The 21342-nt window shown below is 33.1% G+C and overlaps 1 protein-coding gene across 6 annotated transcripts in view; it reads left to right on the top strand.

Moving 5' to 3' along the window:
- Positions 1–21342, top strand: part of LOC118195739 (uncharacterized) — a 482995-nt gene that overhangs the window by 181553 nt on the left and 280100 nt on the right. For 2 of the 6 annotated variants that reach the window (XM_085806503.1, XM_085806496.1), the window contains exon 1: positions 15162–15316. The exons of the other annotated variants lie outside the window; for them this stretch is intronic. The gene's annotated coding sequence lies outside the window, so the exon portion shown is untranslated. Of the gene's footprint in view, positions 1–15161; positions 15317–21342 lie in introns of those variants that run through there. 6 annotated transcript variants of the gene reach the window in all.

Below are 21342 nucleotides of genomic sequence, written 5' to 3'. Positions count from 1 at the left end.
GCCATAAATATCAAAGTGAAATGCGAGTATAAATAACTCACATATTTAAATAACTTTGAAGCTGCTGTATGTGATTGTGCATTCAGGCACGTGTATGTATGATACGCATACTGAGAATTCGATGCTTTTCTGCAAATGTCAAATGAATCTTCGTTCCATCAAAAGTGATGTTAGAATATCTCCCGAATTTTAATTTGTAGCCTTTAATAAAGAAAACTTAGTAAAGGCTCAACGGTATGTAACGTTAATGTAGTGATGTTACGGTAAATCAACGGTAAATAACGTTTATTGAATTAATGAAATTTAAATTTAAAAAATTCCATTCTCTTCCCCCCCTACTATTTTGCAACATAATTTTTTTGTTTAATTTTATTTAATCTGAATTGTTTTAATCTACTGCAGAGATTCAACAGATGTTTAACGACAGATCTTAACAACATCAGTAAATGGTTCTTTATTAATTTTATCCACACAACAGTATGTACATTACTAAATAATTTTGTTTTCATCGGATCTGAAAGTGATAAAATAAAATTAGCTGAAAAGCATAAAATTTAGAGTATTTAATTAAACAGTAATATATTTTATATCAAAATTCTAATCCTGTTATAAATAGATCAATATCCTGAATTATGTATTATAAAATTATTTAAACCTGTATGTACTAGAAAATGACATAAGTCAATTTGGAATTTCTCTGAAATGACATCGCCCCCTGGAAACTCCCGGTTTTTGCTATTTCAGATTTGGCAGCTATGTAATGCTAAATTCCATAACAAAACATACATTCGCAGATTTTAAGATGCCATTAACTTAATTTCATTGAAAAAAACCATCATACTCCAGTGCTGTTCTAACTCTTTTAATTTATATTTAATACATTACTGTAATTAAATAATCGCCTTGATCGGTAATGTTGTTAGCGACGCTGGCTGCCATACTATTCGGCCGGGTTCGAATCCTGGAGATGGCATGGATGTTTGTAAGAGTATAGCGTCTAATCCGAGTTCTCCTACCCACTCCATTAATTTCTCTAGAGGACTTTCAGCTCAACAGTATTTCAAGTGACCTTATGCCGCAAAAACCTTACACTTACAAACAGCCATGCCTTCTCGGGGAATCAAACCTATTATGGTACCAAGACTGTGGAAGGCAACTTCCCTATCACCGTATCAACAGAGCCGAGATTAAATGCTATAATTTAAACATTTTTATGGACCTTAAATATTTTTAAAAAATGTTTTTCATATAAAGGAAATCATATTAACCTGTAAGAATAAAAATAATAGCTAGATAAGTTATTATTTTATCTGCAATATTTTTTTTAATTGTTAAATTTAAGTTCCGTATTGGAGTATGGAATATGTATCAATATTACATACGTAAGAGTGAAATATATATCTGCGTTTCATACATAAGTATGGAGAACGACATATTAATTAAAAATATTGCAGTCAAAACTCATGAATATTTACGGGGAAGTGCAAAAGGAATTAAAAAATTTCATAGTAATTCTTAAATACCGCAAGTTTCTAGTTTTATAAGCCTTCTCCTTAAATGTCGGGAGCATTAGTGAAAACGTTCTCAGTAAAATCATTCACTGAAAAGATTTCCTGATTTAGAATAGTAAAAATTCGCTTAGACTGCATTGCGAAATTTATTAAAATTTATTAGAATCCTGAAAGCTTCCGTTTCTGGTTGTTTACTTACTTTAAAGGATGATGTAAATTTTACGTGGCATAAATCTCTGAATGGATATACTTGCAAGTCATCTTTTAGGTAGAATTTACAACTGATGATTTGACATTACTTTTCTTTTCTCTACATTAAAGTGTAAAAAAGAGCAATAAAAGTAAAAATAAAAAAATAAACTCAAAAACTCAAGCAATAAAAAAATTGACTCAAAAACTCAGGATTGATTTTCGGTTGAGAATATTTGGATGTTGAAACTATTCACGATTCGAAAACTCAAATCTTCGCTCTCCTTTCGAAGTTTTGAGAAGTTTTTCTTTTGAAAGATTATTTTTCTGATATCCAATAAAAGCATTCATTAAGAAAAGAATGTGATTGTAGCATTTTCAATGATATGCAGAATTGCTAATATGGCGGCCGTGAATGTCACTCTCTTTCAATATGCCAATAAGTGGAATTTGCCGGAATTTTCTTGTAAACGCGCTCAAAACTAATTCTGCAATCCCTCTCTCTTTCATTTCTTGTTTTTTCTTCTGTGTATACTAGCATATAAGGATTTTTTTCCATCTTTATGTTGTTATGTAATTCGAATCATCTTTGAGTACCTTACTCCTCTCTGAAGTTCGTACACGCTTAAGCGAATCACCCTGTACGTATGTATTTGAAGAATTCGTACATATGTAATGATTTTGAATGCGCAGTCGAACGCTGGAATTCTTAACAACTTTCGATATCCGTCATGGCTGTGGTTAAAGCATACAGATGAAGGCAAGAAAACTGAATTTCGACAAATCACCAGTCTTTATTTTCACACATATCCAATTAATTTGTCAGACACTTATTCAATCATAATTAAATATGATAAATTTTTGTGTACATTTTGTGTATTTTTGTGTGTTTTTTTAACAAGAAATGACGTTGTTAGTTAAGCAAAGACGCGACGTTGACAGAGCAGCAGTGATGGAAGGGAAGAATAATAATAACTTAATTAACTCGCCAGTGGTATTTGTATTAAATCTGAGGTATAAGTAGAGCTCGTATGTGATTGGTTAATATTAGTTTTAGTTGTCCTTTTTCCGGAAGCGTCACGTAACTTAGAAAGATCTCGAATTTGGGGAAACAGATGAATTTAGGGAGAGATCACCAATTCTAGAACGTTAGTTTTGAAGTCGCCAATTATTTATTTTAAAAAAAAGCTATCGTATTTTGTTATATTTTACGTATGTATACATAAATTCTGCGAAAATCTGAATTATTATTCAAATATTTTTAGCCAAATATGTTGAGAAAATAAAACCTGAGCTTCAGGAGTTTTTAATTACATATACAAGTATTCCTCGGCTTATGCCGATTTATTCAAGTGTACCATAAGTCGGTGACCTAGTTTACTTTTTATATCTTTGATAATATTTTTATAAATTAATCTTTTATTTAATACAAAAGAAGCTTAAAGGTGTGTAAACGTATGTAACATTCGTAAACAATTTATTTGTATACATATGCGGCACTTACATATTTTGCAAAATTAACCATACTCTTAGTTAATATAAACAATATTTTTAATTAAAAACAGCAACTGAATAATTGTTGCTCATTATGATGCATTGCTGGTAAACTTAAATTAAGAGGATTTTAATATTTGCTCTTGGCCGTCATAAAAGCGAATCTTTGAAAAACTGGGCCATCGTAAGTAAAATATGAAATATTATACCCTTCATTCCAAAGCGGAATGTTGTATAATTTCAAAATGATTAATAATAAAATTTAAGGTGTAATCTGTTTTGCTGGCCTTGTGCTCTTTTTGAGATATTTTTTTTAAATAATTCTTTATTATGATATCCAACAGATTAAAAAATTATTTATTGATTATGTTATGATCACTTTGACATCATCCTGTTTTCATCAGTTTATCAGAGTATATTGTATTAATTAATTATTCAATAATTTTTGTGTTAATTAATCTTTAAATTGTATTGTTAGTCTTCGTGTTCAAAATGCAGCAAATCCTATCGTTATGACAAACTCCCTGAGATGGGCATTTTTGAAAACCAGTACTTCTGAGAACGTAAATACACTAGTAGAGAATTTCTGTTCTCTAAGGGGAATACCACCATTATCTATACGCGCTCGTCTTAGAGAAGAGCATTATAATTTTTCTTCATACCTAGTCCCCATCGATAAAAAACATGGCACTCCACTGATAGAGGCAGCTCGTAGAAATACCATAATCTAATTCGACAAACCGCCAGAATAACGACTTGAGTTCGCTTCCTTAAAGCTGAATAGCCTGCAGCTGACCATTCTTACTGATGACGCGTCTGTTGACCCCGGACTCTTGTAAACAACACGTGTGCGTTTCCTTCTTTGTTTACCATTCCACTTTCACATTGATACCAGCAAGACCCAATAATTAGGAAAAAATGTCAAAATCGTTGGCGTAACTGTTCACACCATTAAGAAAAAACGCCATTATTCAAAAGCAATCCATTTGCTTCTTCAGCATGTGCAGGCAACCCTCGAGTGCTTTTCCGAGATTAATCAATTAATCAATCATTTCAAAACATGCAACCTGTCATTGCACAAATTTCGTTAAGCTTGTCAAAAACGTTTTCTTTTACACACGAGACACTGATGCGCCCATTTCTTTATTCATATGTCGATCAATGGCAAAGCCTTGGTTCATTCAGTCCTCCTTAAGTGGACCAAATAGTTGTAAAATGAAAGGGCAAGGTCTGGACACCTATTTGGTCCACTTATGTACTTTAAAAAAGGCCATTGCTTCGCTAACAGCTTGGAAGGGAATTGAGGATGAATGCTACATCAATGTCTTGCTTGCATCAGTGGCTTGCTCCTGAAACGAAACCATCTTCTTTGTTGGTGTGAAAACGTCCTGTACTTGGATTCATATACTAATGGAAGCAAAGATTTTATCTTGATGTTCCTTGTAAATTCCTTGTTGCTTTTATCGCTAAGTTTAAAATTCCAATAAGAATGCTTATCGGGCTTGAATGGAATAGGTTAGAGTGAAGGAAAGAAAAGCTTTAAAATCAACAATGTGTCCGACAACCTTTGCCCGTGTGGATGCTTCAACAGTTCTTGAAAATTGTTTAAAATTCTAATCACAGTTAACCGTTGGATGATTATCTAATCTTATCATTAGTAATGGTTAGTTATGAGAGCTTCCTGCTTCGGTATAATTCCTTTCATAGATATGAGTTCTAAGGTAATCTAATCTAATTTATTTGTATGCAAAGAAAGCATTTTTGGCTGCAGTTGTTGCGTTTCGTATAATTATAATTCTACGCTTTAATGAAGGTCAAATTTCTTAACTCTTATAAGGATATTATTTAACGTTTATGAAAAGGTATGCTGCAATAATGTGAAAAAGGCTTGGTACTTTTAGGACTAACTCTGTGTCTTTTATCTGTTTTTAGGTAACTGTCACTTCAGACACCAAAAATTTAAACGAATGCACAAATGTGTGAAGCAAAACAGTTTAAATTTGTTTTAAACCTAAACCGTGTGTAAATATTTGGTTTTTTTTTGGGGGGAAGCAGAAGTCATGAAAAATATGCAACGCCTTCGCCGGGAATCGAACCACGGACCTCTGGAATACGCGCCCAGCGTGCAGACCACCATACTACGAAAGCATGCCAAGAAGGCGGGAGAAATACCTTATAACCGGAGCTTTATGAATTTGTAGAAGTAAATGGAAATTACTGCGACTTCCAATCGCACAATCTTCTACACAAAGTCCAAGTAAAGTACCACACAGGTGGCATAATACTTAGTCTGAGATTGGCTGCTAGTAGGAAACTGAGTGTGCTACGTCGACTTTCGCCTGAGACTTGTATAGTTGTATTTCTGCTGTCTCTCTTTTCCATTCTTTTGGAAATGAAATACGGTCGTCCCTCTGTGAGGCACCCTGGACAATGTTCTTGGTGATGAGACGGCTAAGTGAGCTTTTATTATGACTGTCTTTTCGTTATTCTTGTCATAGTTCTAAGTCGTAAGAGTTTTTAATTTCATTCACATTTGTGGATTAGGGCTTAAACCGTGACCAATCAAAGAAGATGTAATGTAATATAAGTTGCGTATGCTTAAATGTGCAGCTGATTCAGGGAAATCGTTGACCGAATGTTAGTTCCTGTTTCCTTCGTTGTGAATGGTCAGTTCTTATATCAGGTTGGCATAAACTTGAACATTTAGACAAAATCCTGATACTAATTTCTGTGATGTAGCAAGGTCTGGTTGTCTAGCAACGAAGTTCGGCTTATGGCACTTAACCGCAAAACCCTCGTGTGAACGTCCGTAAATGGCTGATAATTTCACCCATTCCCGATAAATACATATGAAAGACTATTGTGTTTTTCGAAACACGGAATATGAAAATATGCTGTGCTCTCACCCGATTTCGAACCTCGAATTATCCATTTATTAGACACAATACCCACTAGTTCCACGAGAACACGGGGGGGGGGGAGGGATTGTTTCATATTAATGTTACTAATTATATTTGTTAATATTGTTGTTATAGACTTTTATTCTACTGATGGTAGGGGAATCTAAATAAGAAAACACATTTATTTGAAATTTCTTGACTGAAATTTTTGTATAAAAAGAATTACTGAAAGCTATATAGAGATGTTACACACTTTATTTCCGTGCTATGCCTAAATTGACTCTGCGAAGCTTGTGACAAATGAGCATTCGTTTTGTTATTGTTTAGTACATCATTATCACAATGCTTAGTAATTTCTGTTAAAGGAACGCAGCTGCCAAATGCGGTAGACTGCTTATATCGCATCATAAATAACAAACCGCTGTATACATGGAAAGAACTGTTCTCCTCATGTACACAGAGATCTGTTTCCGCTTAAAAAATTCAAAGAATTGCACAAGTGCGGCCTCGCGCACAGCTTCGATATTGCGGATATTTAACAATATGTATATTATATGATACATTACTATTATTGCAAGTTCACTTTTTTCCTTGAAGCTTTACGTATCGTCAGGGTTATCGCCATCTATTTAGATTTCGTGCCATCCTTTATGTTTAGCGGTAAGTTTTCTGTCGTTTACTTTATATGCTATTTAACATAAATAAGAAACGTGCCGAATTCCTTTTTATTTTTTTGATAGTATATGGGTAACTGAGATTGGTTATACGCCACGTAAAATTATACGCTAAGTAAAATCGATTCTGCGAAATGGCATTCGTGTGAATATAAGCCGAATCGTAACTGAAGAAAAAAAATCTCACGCTTTTATTTAAAGAAATACTCAGAAAAGCTTAATTAGTTGCTGAAATGTAAACATATTGATGTAAGATTAGTCTGAAAAAATACAGATTTGAAGTAACATTTTGTATGTCATTTAACATTAATTAGGAGAAGAAAAAAAGGTATTTGAAATTGCATCATCTTTTAAATGCAGTTTTATTCAAGAACTTTGTACGAAAAATGTCGTTAAATTGTTTGCCTTGTCTTTTAATTCATAGTTTTTTATAATATTATTAATTTTTATAAGTAGCATAGAACTCGAACTATACATGTTCTATATCTTCAATTATTTGAGTTGTCTACAGTTCACATTTATTTAAGTTTGTTAATTATCTTAAATAAAATAAAAACTGTAATACAGAGAGGCATAGTTTTTTTTTTTTTTCAAAGTCCAATCAATTCAGATAAATGTGTGCGGCATGTAAATTGACCTGCAATATGAAATTTTTTGTCCCCTTGCAATCTTAAAACTTTAGATTATAATGTAATACTTGGAATGCGAATAATTAAAAAAATTAAAAACATTTTTAACTGTAAAAAAATTAAAAAAAATAAAAAAAATGCGCAGCTATTTCGCTTTTCTTCCACACATAAAAATATGTTGTTGGGGTTTCTACTGGTGCGAGCTTGCAAAATTAAAGCTTTATTGTTGAAGAACACTAAAACGTAAAAAATAATTTCAATTTTAAAAGCTTCGTGTATTTTAACGTTTCTTTTCGGAACGTAAAATAATAAAAACATAAAAATATCGAAATGTAGGGAATCAAAACAGCCATCTCCTTAAGAAAACCGCCAGTGTTCTTGAGAATTTGCATTGAGTATGTCCAAGATTTCTACCTCCACAGGAGAGTAAAATCATCTGAAATTGTGGATGTCATCTGAGAGTGGGTTCACTGAATATATAAAGGTGTGTATTTTTACAAAACATTTATCACAAACATTCAATTTTATTTTGCATGTAGACGATGGTGGATACAAATTAGAAATCTTCACCTTTTGTAAAAGCGCAATGTTAGAAACCTATTTTAGTTACCACGTTCATGCGACAGAAAATAAGACTTGTTTCAAATGGTTGATAAGAAATTCAGCTAAATTATTTTTGAAATAATTAATTTAACTTGTAATGAGCAATGCGCTTTTGTAGTATTGAAAATGAAAGAAAAATCTTATGCATCGTCGATTGGCAACAGCGTCTGTTTATCGCTGGCATGATTTTATAGCAAAGCGAAAATAGTAAACACCTTGCGAATGCCTTTTTCGTTATATGTATATTTTACGTTTAATTTTATTAAGTTGTAAACCAAAAAGAGAATTACGTGCTTAGAGCCGAAGTAAGTAAAAAATAATGGGATTGATTTGTTTTACCTGTGCTAGAAATCAGTAACTTTTATGGATAAATTAAAAATATAATTTTAAATTCTGTTTTCTGAGAACAAAAAGCACTTTTTTATCCATATAATCTTAATATAAATAAAATATAATAAACTAAAAAATAAAATTCTCTCACGTGCGTTGCAATAGATATGCATCTAGCATAACGGAACGGGAGAGGAAGAAATCTCGTTATTTCTCTACCATTATGCCAGATGCATATATGGTTTTTCGAATATCCGGATAGACTGTGATCCTAGTTATCTGTCTGTGCTGTATAACTTTAATTACATGAATAAATAAGCATCTATATTTGTTTTACTTTAATTATTATTTCCCAGCTTTTTAAGATTACATTAATTTAATACGAACTTTTATCAATAAAATTATTTATATACTTATCGAATTATTACTTTGAGTGGTTACAAAATTACATTAATAAAGTACCGTGTGCCAGATATTTAAACGCAATCATTTTCTGCTTCATGATTTTAATCAAATCGTTTAGCTACACGAAAAATAATCAAATTAAATCGAATTTTTTGAATTGCTAAATTTTAATTTAACCTTCTGCCATATAATTTAATGCTTTACTTCAATTCAAGTGAATAATCATCTACTTAATCGTGTGCCTTGTGACCTTTTTTATGTGCACTGCGATTTAAAAATATAAATGATCGTTAGAGTCAGCAACATAAAAGGAAAAAAAAAAAAAAGAGTTAATTACAAAATGCACTTGTTAAAAGCACGCTACCATCATAACCTCAAGTTAAATGGGTTGAAAAGTAGTGACGTCATAGCCACAAGAGCACCAAAAGCATCTTCAGAAAAAGTTACTCCTTTCGGGATTTGACGAAGTACCCAGAGACTTGTGACTGCAGTAGTAGTAGTAGTAATAGTAGTTGTAAAGTTTTCCTTCGCAAAATGCCAACCGCGTCGATCAGTAGGCCACTAGGTCACCAGGACAGGCGCCCGCAGTAATTGAGGTCACAACACCATTCATTCTAACTATCTCTTAAGCAGTGTTTCTTCTTATACCACTTCAGCAAAGCAGCCTTTTAGCTGTCACTACTACTTCGTCGAACATTTCCTTTTTCAGTTCTAGCCGAATACATTTTCTTTTCGCCTTCATTTTAGAGATTATTTAAACACGTGACGCTCATTGCTAGGGTTTCTTTTTTTTTTATTATTTATTTTTCTTCATTTTTCCCCTTTCACCCAACGCGTGTCTTTATTCATTTATCCTTTTATTTATTTTTTTCTTTAAAGAATTGTTCTTTTCTGATGGTATTGAGAGAAAACATAGATACAAAGTGGCTTTTCGGGTGAACAAGGCTTTGTCTTGCGGTTTTATTTTAAAATGATTTGGTCTTTATGCGCGGTAGTAATTGTTTAGATTTCACGTTCGTTGTTTGGTGAGTGGAGGTTGGTTAACAAGCTGATAATTGAATATTGTAGGCATGCTTTCAGAGATACATGGAAAGGATAAAAGGAAGTTGTTGTTTTTACTTTACGAAGAAAATCACTTGCTGTAAATTGGGAAACTGTTGTCATTTTACCCGGCTTATGATCTTTAATTTATTTCCCAAATTACAGCAATATATTGGTTATAAGTGTAAACGCTCTCTGTGTAAAAACACGATGCACTTCTTAATAAATTTGGTATTCTTCGAAGATTAAAAACACGTTTTCCTAACGCCATTTGTTAAATATCTCGTCTAAAAATATTTTCTTTAACGATGCTTGTACTATATCATTATTATCACCAATAAAACCTTATGATTATAACAAAATTCTGAGGCGATATATAGAGCAAACATCTGCTTGTTTCTTTTTATTTTAACGGAAGAGATTTTTTGGAATGGCAACAGGTCTTATCAGTTTTAGTTTATGAAGAGAAACAAAATATTTGCACTATTATTTCTTGGCGGCTTGCATTTCAGGTTTGTATAATTCGATTTGTATTTTAAATTATTTGTATGTTATTTTATTCGGTGTGTAAACGGAAAATACTTTTTTCGGCTAGCAACAGTGAATATTACTTTTATTTTAAAAAGAGAAGTAAAATATTTGTGCTATTTTTTTGTAATTTGCATTTCAGAAACGTTCGGTTTGTATAATGCGGTTATTTACGAGGGTCATTCTGAAATTTTTGAGGTACACATGGGTATTTAAAGTTATACTGGCGAAATTTTAGGAGTGTTCGAAGTAGTCTCTTCTGGCGTCAATGCACTTCTCTAGGCAAATTTTCTAAAGATTAAATGCCTCAAACCATTCATTTCTTGGAATCGATGAAAAAATGCATTCATAGCCCCATCAGTCTCATCTTCGGAATGAAAACGGCGTCCACATAAATATTTTTTAGATTCAGATCGGATCAGTAAGGTGGATGTTCTATCACTTTAAGGTGTTTTTGTTCAAGAAACTCAACTGTCAATCTTGCTGAATGAGAAGATGCATTGTCATGGAGGGAGCTTCTGTCCTTCCAGCTTGATTGCTTTGAACAGTCCTGTACTTTCTGAAGAAAACGGCATACATTACGTTTTTCATGGCACGTTGTCTTTTCACCATTGTGAACGTGGGATCATCTTCAACGACCAATACTTGGCGTCTTTGACATGTTAGAGCGAAATTATTAAAAAATTATATAAATTATACGTATACCCAAAAAATTATACGTACGTTTCCCCACAAGTTACGATTTTAGGAATAATGTGGTGGACTCCATCTTTTAGTAATTTAAGGGTTTCTTTACTGATTCTGACACATTCTTCTATTTCGTGCTCAATGGCAAACTAATTTTTTTTATATGCAGTTCTTCATGAATAATTTTATGTATGGCGGCGAATCCAAAGTTCTTTCTGTATCATTTGGTAAGTGCAGCGATTATCATCGATTAGCATTTTCCGTCTGGCAGACACACAATCCGGGATTATTGCTGACAACGTCCTTCCTGTGTGTTCTTCATCGTGAAAAGAGGTCTCTATGAAACTCTGTAAAGCATCTAAACACAGTAGCATCAGATGGACCTTCATTTTTAAATGCTAACTGTAGACGTTGAATGCATTCTTCTTGATTTAATTCCACTTTAAAACCACCGAAATTCTTGAGAAAAGAAAAAAAAATTGTTGCGATAATGTCCTCGCAACAACTTTTTTTCCATCTACTCATAATTTATTCTCCGATAAACTACTTGCAATTAGCCAATAAAAAAATCGTCTGCTAAGCTAAAATAGTCTGCACATCTCAAAAATTTTAGAAATCCAATGTGATTGTTTGTGATTGTTTAAATGTATGACCTCCGTATAATTGTTTAATTGCATATTTGCAAATAAATAGCTTTTCCCTGCAGAGGAGGAAAAAATTAGATAACATGATTGACTTGCCCGGTTCGCATAACGAGCACGATATTAATTTATTATACTCTTCAAATACTTACTGCGGCTCTAAGTATTACAAATTTTCTCCAGAACAGTTGTTTTTTTTAATTTTTATTATTATTATTTTTCATTAGCATGTAAGCCGCATCCACAAATGTCCTATATTCGCAGTCGTTTGACGTAGAAACATACTTTTAACTGAAAATATTTTTTAATGTCGCAAAAATCCAGGTCTAAGCAATTTTTTAATTTAAAGAGATCAGTTTTGTAAAAATTACAAATCTAACTTTTTATACGTTCCTCTGGTCTCTATATTTATGTTTAGCAATACTTTGTACTCGTTATAAAAAATAAAACACAAAAAGTTTGAATTCTGTACTAGAAAAATTGAACGAGATGTATAATTTCAAAATCTGAGAATTTTTATGTCACTTGGGGTCGGTTAATAAATTAATTATAATAATTCGAGGTTCATATCTTCCCTTTAAATGCCATTTAAAGATATTCTTTCGGGATTTATTAGCGTCTTCAGTCCATAATTTTGTTACATCTGGTATGCTGAAAGAATTTTTATGCAAGTTTTCTGAAGTCTGAAAACGAGTTATTAATATTCTCGTGAAGTTCTATAACTTAAAATCATTATCCGGTAATCGTTAAAAAATTACTTAAAGTCCAAATATTTTTCAGTTTTAATTAATGCAAATAATATTTTGAGTCTACTAAGTGACAATACTGAAGCCCAAGAGTATTTTCTAGGACACAAATTCTGTAAGATTCTGTAATAAAAACTTTCTTTATTTAAAATATATATATATATTGATCTATGTTTTTCACAATCTGCATAAAAATGCTCATCACTTATTTCTTAAAATCAGAAACCTTTTTAAAACTGATACTTTATTTTTAGTTATATAAAAATGCTAACATTTCGCTCTTCAATTTGTGTACGGCCCCTGAATATGATCTTGGATTTTAATATCAAATATTACATCTCGGTAATTTCGGTCGTACGAGAGTCAAACTTTTTTGTGCGTTATTTTTTATAATGGGTACAAAATTTTCCTAAGCATAGTGACTAGAAGTTAGATACAAAGTTAGATTTCGTAATTTTTAGAAAACTCATTTCTTTAAATTTAAAAATGCCAAAACAAGAATATTTGCGTCCTTTAAAAGATTTTTGTGATTGGACGACGAACGGTTGCAAATACAAAGGCCGGGTAGACTTTTGTGGATGTGGAGGTTAAGGAAGTTTCCTGGTAACCTCCTTAATCAGACTACACATACTATAAACTAGTAGCAACTAGATAGCTGTAACCAGATGATCAGTAATTAGGCCGTAACCAGATGCTAGCAGATCATACGCTATCATATTCACATGATGAGGGAAGTCTACATTTCAGGGATTTTTGACTCGCCGAAGGACACGCCTCAGCAAACCATCAAATGTTGCTTGGAAGAATAATCCAATACCTCTTTGTTAATGATATTCACATTTTAAAGAGAAATATTGCTATAGCCTTTAGCGAACTAGGTTATCTTACGTCGAGATAAATTGTCTGAGCTCGAGAAAAGATAGAGGAAAATAGTCATTGAAAATTTATATACTAACTAAACCATTGTTTATATGGTCAATTAATTCTTGCACTTATTCGGATAAATCTTTTCGTGCTTATTGTTTAAAATCTCGTAATATTCGGGATGAAAGTCAGCAGATTAAAATATCCTTAAAATGAAGTTTTCGAGATGCGCAGCGTTTGAAATGAAGTCGTTTTGAGAGCGCGTTTATATTCTCTCCACAATCACAGCTTCGCAGACACGCACGTTTACGTTTACATATTCAACTCTGAATAGCTGCGTAATTGTTCGGCTAAGTAATTAATACCTGTGGTTCAATATTTCTCTTTAAAATAGACAGAATTTGCAAATAATTAATTTATTAATTTTTCACACGAATGTATATAGGTACAGAAAAAGTTGCACAGTGTTTGAAAACTTTGTGCTGCTACTTAAAATCTTAATTCTTTCAGAACATTCTTAAAAATCATATCTTTATATTTGCCGAATAAATTTTTTCTTCGTGTTTATATTTACTGAATCGTTTTCAAAACTGAAATTACCAACGAGTAATGTTTATTGGGGATACGTATGTGATATATAAATTAAATGCGAATGATAGAGATTATGAATTGCCTAAGGTGAATTTTAGAGCGATGAAAGCTTTGAAACGTAACGAAACCTCCCATGAGGTCTGTCTCATGACTGAAAGTGACAAATATGTTATGTTTTAGAACATATATTTAAATAACGATGTTGAATCTTTATCTCTATAAAAGCTTAAATTACCTAGAATCGTGGGTGATTGTCTAACAGAAGTTTTGTTGTATTTCGTTTTGCTTTCTAGGAGGAAACTGGTTTAACTCTATCAATAATTCGCATGGAAATTCTTTAATTTCTATATGCAGTGCATCTAGCCCATAATTTTCTTAACCCTTTTGGGATCACTGCCGTGTTTTCTAAATTCAGCCTTCTCATTTCTTCTTCGAATTTGTTCAATACCCCCTGCTATTCCCTTTATTCATACTCATTATCGAATAAAAAATAAATAAAAATAGATTTTGTTTTTCAAAAGGCAAAATTCAACTGGTCTTCCCACTGATATACGAGTTGTAAGTGATATATCGTTAACATACGAAGAATAAATAAAATACATGCCGTATAGATGTTGTGAAAATGTTCACTTTCTGCTTTATCTAAAACGTATACGTATTCCTCAGTCCGCTTTAAAATTAGCAAAATTATTTAAAATCATTTCTTTTTGTATAATTATTTAAGACTTGTTAATGATACTAGAAATCCTGCCCGGTTCTTTATTGCTCCTGATGAATGAATATTTCCAGATAAAAACATGAAATTGCGTAAAACGCGAAAAGTTCGCATTCAAATTGGCGCAAAAACTGTCGAAAGAATGGCATTTTCGAAAGCTGCGACTTGACCAGTTAACCGCATGATTTGTTCCATAATTCTTATTGGAAATAACGTCACAGTCTTATTAGAAGTGGGGAGGGTACTTCGAAGCAAATTTATTTCCAGTAGCTTAGCTGTTCATTAGTGCAAGGCAGGAAATGACGTTTTCCGACACGACGACTACACACGTTATGTCCTACTTTCGGCAATTCGGTAAATCCAGAACGAAAATTGCGAGCGGAACATTTTTTTTTTTTTTTGGACGGAATCCAAGAAGAAAACATGGCTATCTCTCGTAACCATGACTTAACGAGACATGGAATATGAATGTTTCCATCTTGAAGATAAATCTTTGTGTTCTCTGAATCAAAACTGTTCTTGGACAAAGTGAAAAGTTCTAAAATTTTTCTCATCAAATGAAAACGATACTTTTAGAAAATATTATTATGTTCTGCGGCGTTGCCATCGTCGCTAGGCAACCGATATTCTGATCGTCTGCAAGAGCAGACTCCATCAGTTCTAACGAAAGCATTATAGGGATAACAAGCATTCCTTGTCTTTGCCTCTCTGTGAATACTACGAATACATTTTTTGGTGAAAATTTCTCGTCTGTTGTTTGCTGTATCGGTGAGTGGTATTTTATTTTGTTCTGTAATTCCTATTCATTGATATTACAAGATATGTTTCTTAAATCAAAAGTTCTAAAGCATCGCTTACATTAAAAAAATAAATAAATAAGAATGAGCGAAATATTTATTCTACTGCCCCCCCCAAATGACTTAATTTTTCTCCCAGTTTCTGTGTATTATAAATTTTTTTTTTTTTTTTTTTTTTTTCTGCTTGTTCTAACGAACATCATGTTTAATTTGTGCGAACAGGTGCAAAAAGTATATAAACTTATCATAATTCTAGTAATTTGCAATAAAAAAGTAAATTGTGGAAGTAAATTAATTAGCTATCGTAATCAATTTTGAAATTTTCGTATCAGTTTAAAAAATGGTCTCTTGATGGCCATATTAATTTTGTAAGAAACTAAATTAAGATCCCCAGATTTTTTACACTATTATTAAGTATAGTATATAAATATTCCTATTCGTACATTTAGACTGTAAAAGTTTATGATATATGCAATCTTTTAAATTTATATCTGTAACGTATGCGATAACTAATTTCCATGAGTAATGATTTATTTCATTATACTAAACGTTAAAACTGGTAGGCACTGACTAAGTATAACTAAAATAAATACTGTCTACCTGTAATTAAAAATGTAATTAGAAATTGCAAAATATCGAAATACTTCAGTCCCAGTTAGTAAGAAACAGAAAAAGTATTATGCTGATCTAACGTGGGCATAACAAATGATATGCTTTAAATCTGAATTGCGAATATATAGAACACATTTATTCAATGCTTATTATTCTTATCATCTCCTGTTTTGATAATACATATTGTTTTCGCATAAAACTTTTATTTTTATGTGGCGCTTTACGCTTATTTATTTATTTATTTATTTATTCGTCCATGGAGCAAACCCAGCGGTAGGTCAAAGCTCATCGTAGCTGTATGCCTGTGCAACCATTAAGGATTCACAAATGTTTATTATTATGTCGAAGAATTCACTCTTTGTGTGTGTGTATGATTTTCCACCTTGTATTTCCATTTGTTGCTGTCTTCTGTCATATGTAGTTTGCAAAATTTTAGTAACATTTTACAGAAACAATAATTTCTGCCTCACTTGTTCCAGTCAACAGCGCATTGATGTCAAATTTCTTGTTTGCAGTTCACTAGATTATAGAATTGACAATAGTCTTGAAAAAATACGCGAAAAAGTGTGTAAATACGCTATTTTTCAGAAATTAAAAATTCCGCGAATAAGCTTAAATGATTCAGTGTACATAGTGATATGAAGAACATGGACAATCATGCAGTACCCGTGCATATTCGACCTATAAGATGAATCTATTATTTCATGGGATTACCGCCATGTGCTTTACCTACCATCAATACGAAGTAAACTGTGACAAAATTTCTTCGACCATAGTTTCTTCTGGTATTAAATTCACTACGATTGTCCTAATAGCTACTTCTATGAGGTATGGAGTTCGCAGGACAGCAGGATCCGATGTAGACAGTTTGAAATCCTGGATACTTTCATAGCATTCGAAGACAACCCCCCTTTTTTTAAATGAAATTTGGGATTGTATTATTTAGAATAAGGCAAAGCACTCTAGGACTATTTGCCCTAGAACGAATGGATGCCTTCGTGGAAGAATTTCTAAAGTGATATGTCTCGTATTCGCGTTACGCAAGAATAAAATCACGAAATCGCTTATGCAGCTGTCCCGTTCACCGGGATTTGAACCAGGTCGAACTGTCAGTGTTCAGCGGTCTTATCACTTGCCGTGGCGCGCATTTTTTTTTTTTTTTTAGAAGGAAAACAAGATAACAGAAAATTTCAGGAAGATTTTGGGATCCTCCAACACCTTGAGGCGGTAATGAATTTGTGGTCGAAAGGAGATTTGTTGTAGATACCAAAGAACTTGTGTGTTGAGCTCATATTTATTTGAAAGAACTTTTTTGTCTTATGCCTCATATTAAACCTTTCGAGGATTCTGTAGGAGTTATTTTCATACTAAAATGAATTTTTGAAGGTCTTGCCGACGTGTTTTATTTTCGTAATCGTAAGCTGAAATGTTTTTTTGAATTAATAAGGATATGTTATATTCTTTCCCGTTTTATTCAATATGGTTGACAAGCGCAGATTGTATAGATCTACGCTTGAAACGGTCCTCGTTATAAAAATTCCAACTCGTTATAAGAATCATAATTCGCTTTGCGTTTCGCGTACAGATCATGGTTCTACGTAGTGGCGACCCTATCTAATGTCAGTTTTATGCAACGTCGATCCTATAAACGTAAGTCATTTCTGGCTTGAAAAAAGGCTTAATAGTGTAAACAAATTTATTAGTGCATGCTGTTTTATAATTTTAAAAATTATATTTTCATTGTGATCTTCGTATATGTTCGTTGTGCGTTATGTATCTTCTTTATCTGAGAATGCTGCTGCAATCATCAATGTTCGCTTCTATCGCTATAGTATTAAAATTGTCCTGGAAATAGGCACGATTGGAGTGCCAAGTGAATTGTGACCACCAATGTGAATTTAAATAAATATGGAATTTTAATCCGGCTCGACTCGTTCCTTTTCAATATGGGTCAAAGCTTTAAGCTTCAAGTAGCTTCGCAATCAGCATTTCTACGCATCTACATTTCAGAATTCTTACCATTAGTGCTCCCAAAATTGTGCTTATGTAAATATATATGTAAGAAATATAAAGAATATGTAAAAGATTAAAATTAGCAGTGCAAATTAATTTCCCTTCTCTATTCTAAAAATAGCAAAATCTATTTGCATTGCGTCATTTCGAGAAAAATCGATGTCATATGACTCTTACGTAATTCTGGTGATGTAAATTGAACTAAAACTCAAGCAGCCAATAATAATTTTACAGCAATATTAACTATCCTATCAAAATGCTTTGAGAACCAAAACTAACTCAGTTTGACTTAAGATTTCATTCTGAACATTACGCACTTGCTTTCCACGCTTTGGCCTAGTTAGACTGCTGTCTGTCTGCTGCTGCTTTCTTGCTACAAAGTTATCAAAAATGTAAGCCTTTTGGAACAGGCACATTTAATGTGCCGACTTGTGTGTAGCCGCAACATGTTGCTGAAAATGAAATGAAGATTTAATCTGCCTTCGCCTCCAATTTCATAGTCATTATGGATCAACACTTCTACGCCATCCAAATTCCTCCTCCTGCTCCTGAATTTATCATATATATATAGTAGGTGAGCTTAAAATTAATTCTTATTTTTAAAAAACGTATCCCTCAGATTCACTCAAAGTTTCAGGCATTGTGAGATAGGAACAAAGCAAAGCATACGGATACCTTTGTGGGAGACCCTCTAAGAGAAACTGCCTCATATTCATGTGAAAACTACAAAAAGCAACCATGCAGCCTGCCCGTTGGATTCGACCCTGGATCAAACCACCAGTATTAAGTGAACCTAACTACTTAGACATTGGCGGGGTTTCACGAGAATGGCGGAAACGTTTATAAAACGTATGAATGAATAAATAGGATAAATAAATTATATTAACGAGTTTTCTCACCGATCTCCGAATGGATATAACAGCTGAACACTGGTAGTTCAACCCGGGTTCACATCCCGGCTGACAGGCAGTCAGCAAGGTCGTCTTCGTGGTTTTCCTCATATGTAAAACAACTATCAGATTTGTTAACTACTCTGCTGCGCGTCGAAAGAAACATTTTTGGAAATATTCACTTCCAGAAAATCTGATTGGTTGGCTTACGCGAAAACCTTCCAGAAGTACATCTGCCCTTCCGAGACAGCTATGCGAAACGAAACATATTCGCCATCGTAGTAAAATGTCCGGGTACGTAACCGCAACACATCGTCGAACGGAACTGTTTCGGTTTAGTGGAACAAACCCATTTCTCGGATACGTTTCTTTAGTCTTGCGAGTAGCTAATGTGATAATCCCATAACGTGAATACAAGCCGTTTTTTGCCCTCCTCGAAGACATCCACCTCCTTAAATGCCGGGATTAAAATATCCAATCCGATAAAAGCTACTTTTTGTTTTGATACTACTATTTCTTTTGGAAAATTTATCAGTTACGTTTAAAATTCGCTCTTCCGCTTATATTCTACGTGAGTGAAGGATTATACACAAGCTTTCTACGTTTTATTATTTGTATTTAACGATAAATGCGTTATTAAATGGAAATTCTTCTGCACTGAGAACTTGCGCCACTTTTTACGGCGACGTAGCCTAGAATCTCATTGCGATATCATAGCACTTGTGACCCTGTATAAATCATTTCCAAAGTTATTTGCTTTGACCAGTCCAGCATTGATTAAGATCAAGTATCTATGGAAAAAAAGAAACCTCTTCTATCTTACATCACTTACTATCTGCTGCTATGAATTTATCACTATGTTGATCAACCTAGTTGTGAGCAATGCAATCAATTTATGGCTTCTTTGCACCTCTGTTTTCGAAACCAGTTATTGAAGGTCTGACAGATAATTAATTGATCGGTTATTTCTAAATACAGGCTAAGGAATATTTCCGTGTTAATCGATTATTTATTGTATATGATGTCCTTTCACACTTGAATGAGTTGCTTCACACAAATGATATGCATGAAATTTGGTGGTGAAGCGCATGTGATTGCTGTTTGCTTTGAATTGGTTGATATGAATAGCTTCTGTCGACTGTTTCATTGCCTGCCTATTATTAGCTTTGTATCTGCAAAAATCTTGTCGCTTGATATAGCTTTGTAATATAATTTCATGGCTAGATTACAATGAAATTTTTGATTAGAGAATAGACTAGTTTTTTAAATCCACAATTTTCAATTTTTGCATAAATCTCGCGAATTTCTGCTTTCTAATTTATAAATAATACTAGCTGGTTTAGTTATATGAATATGCCTAAGCACACGAGGCTCTGAAGCCCAAGTAGTCTTCGTGGAGGACTTTCGAGGGAAAATTGCTCGTCTGCACATTAAACATGAGGAAAACCAGAATAAATAAGCGGGGATAGGTAGAAGTGCGCGGGTTGTACAGCACTGTGCAGCTCACCTCCAAGTCTGATAGAGAGCACCCTTGGGGCGGTCTGAAAGTCTCCCACCTCTCTTCTTCTACCACAAACCACTCGAGAGGACTTTCGGATTGTCAGTTTTTAAGTGCCTCTCACTGACTCTAGACACTTACAAACATCCATTTCTTCTGCAGAATTCGAATCCTTGCTGGAGTTTTATTATCATTTCGTTCATTTTCTATTATCTTGGTTAAGTAAGTTACATCCTCTAACCAATCATTTGGATTTGTGTAATTTATGATAATGACTTTTGGAGAAATTCTTTGAGAAAGTTGATTAATATTTAATGTCTCAATGAAAAATAATATTCAGCTATCAGCTTTCGCTGATCGTATCCACTTGCCGATATTACGCCGTAAAGTTGCTAAATTCAGAGTAGAATCATATGAATATAATATTGTTATTACAATTACAGTTCGAAATTTTTAATCAGGCTAATATGCGCCCAAACCTATGCTGGACAAGCTGTCAGTCGATCAGTAAAAGTAAAAAAGTACCTTATTATAGCTTAAAATGTTGGTAAGTTGACTTACGCTATGCATTGTTTTAGCTTTCCTTTTCTGTTACCTTATATATTTCAGCCATTTTTCCTTTTAACATCAAATTAAATGTAAGAGAATTATTTGGAGTCTCAACGATCTGATTAAACCAATTGCATTTATGTTTTATGAGTCTGTGATCCTGCGCCATTACTGAATGTTAAACGTAGGTGGAATTTAATACGTTGAAGTTAAAGCGAATCCAGGCATTTAGGGGTGTTATTCTATTTGGAGAGTTTACTATCCTAGTAGATATCACTGGGATGTCAAAGATGAGAAACTATTTAAATTCAATGATGTGAGTTGTTAACGCTTTTTATTTTCAATCAGTCATATATGCTAAAAATTACCTCGACACCTTACACAACCTTAATACCTACCGAAATACTTGTGAATATATTAAACCGCGTTGTCTCT

This window comes from Stegodyphus dumicola, chromosome 12 (genome assembly GCF_044657685.1).
Source record: "Stegodyphus dumicola isolate Sdum_Otavi_A_Nest chromosome 12, ASM4465768v1".
NCBI classification, from domain to species: domain Eukaryota; kingdom Metazoa; phylum Arthropoda; class Arachnida; order Araneae; family Eresidae; genus Stegodyphus; species Stegodyphus dumicola.
This window is presented reverse-complemented; position numbering and strand designations above follow the sequence as displayed.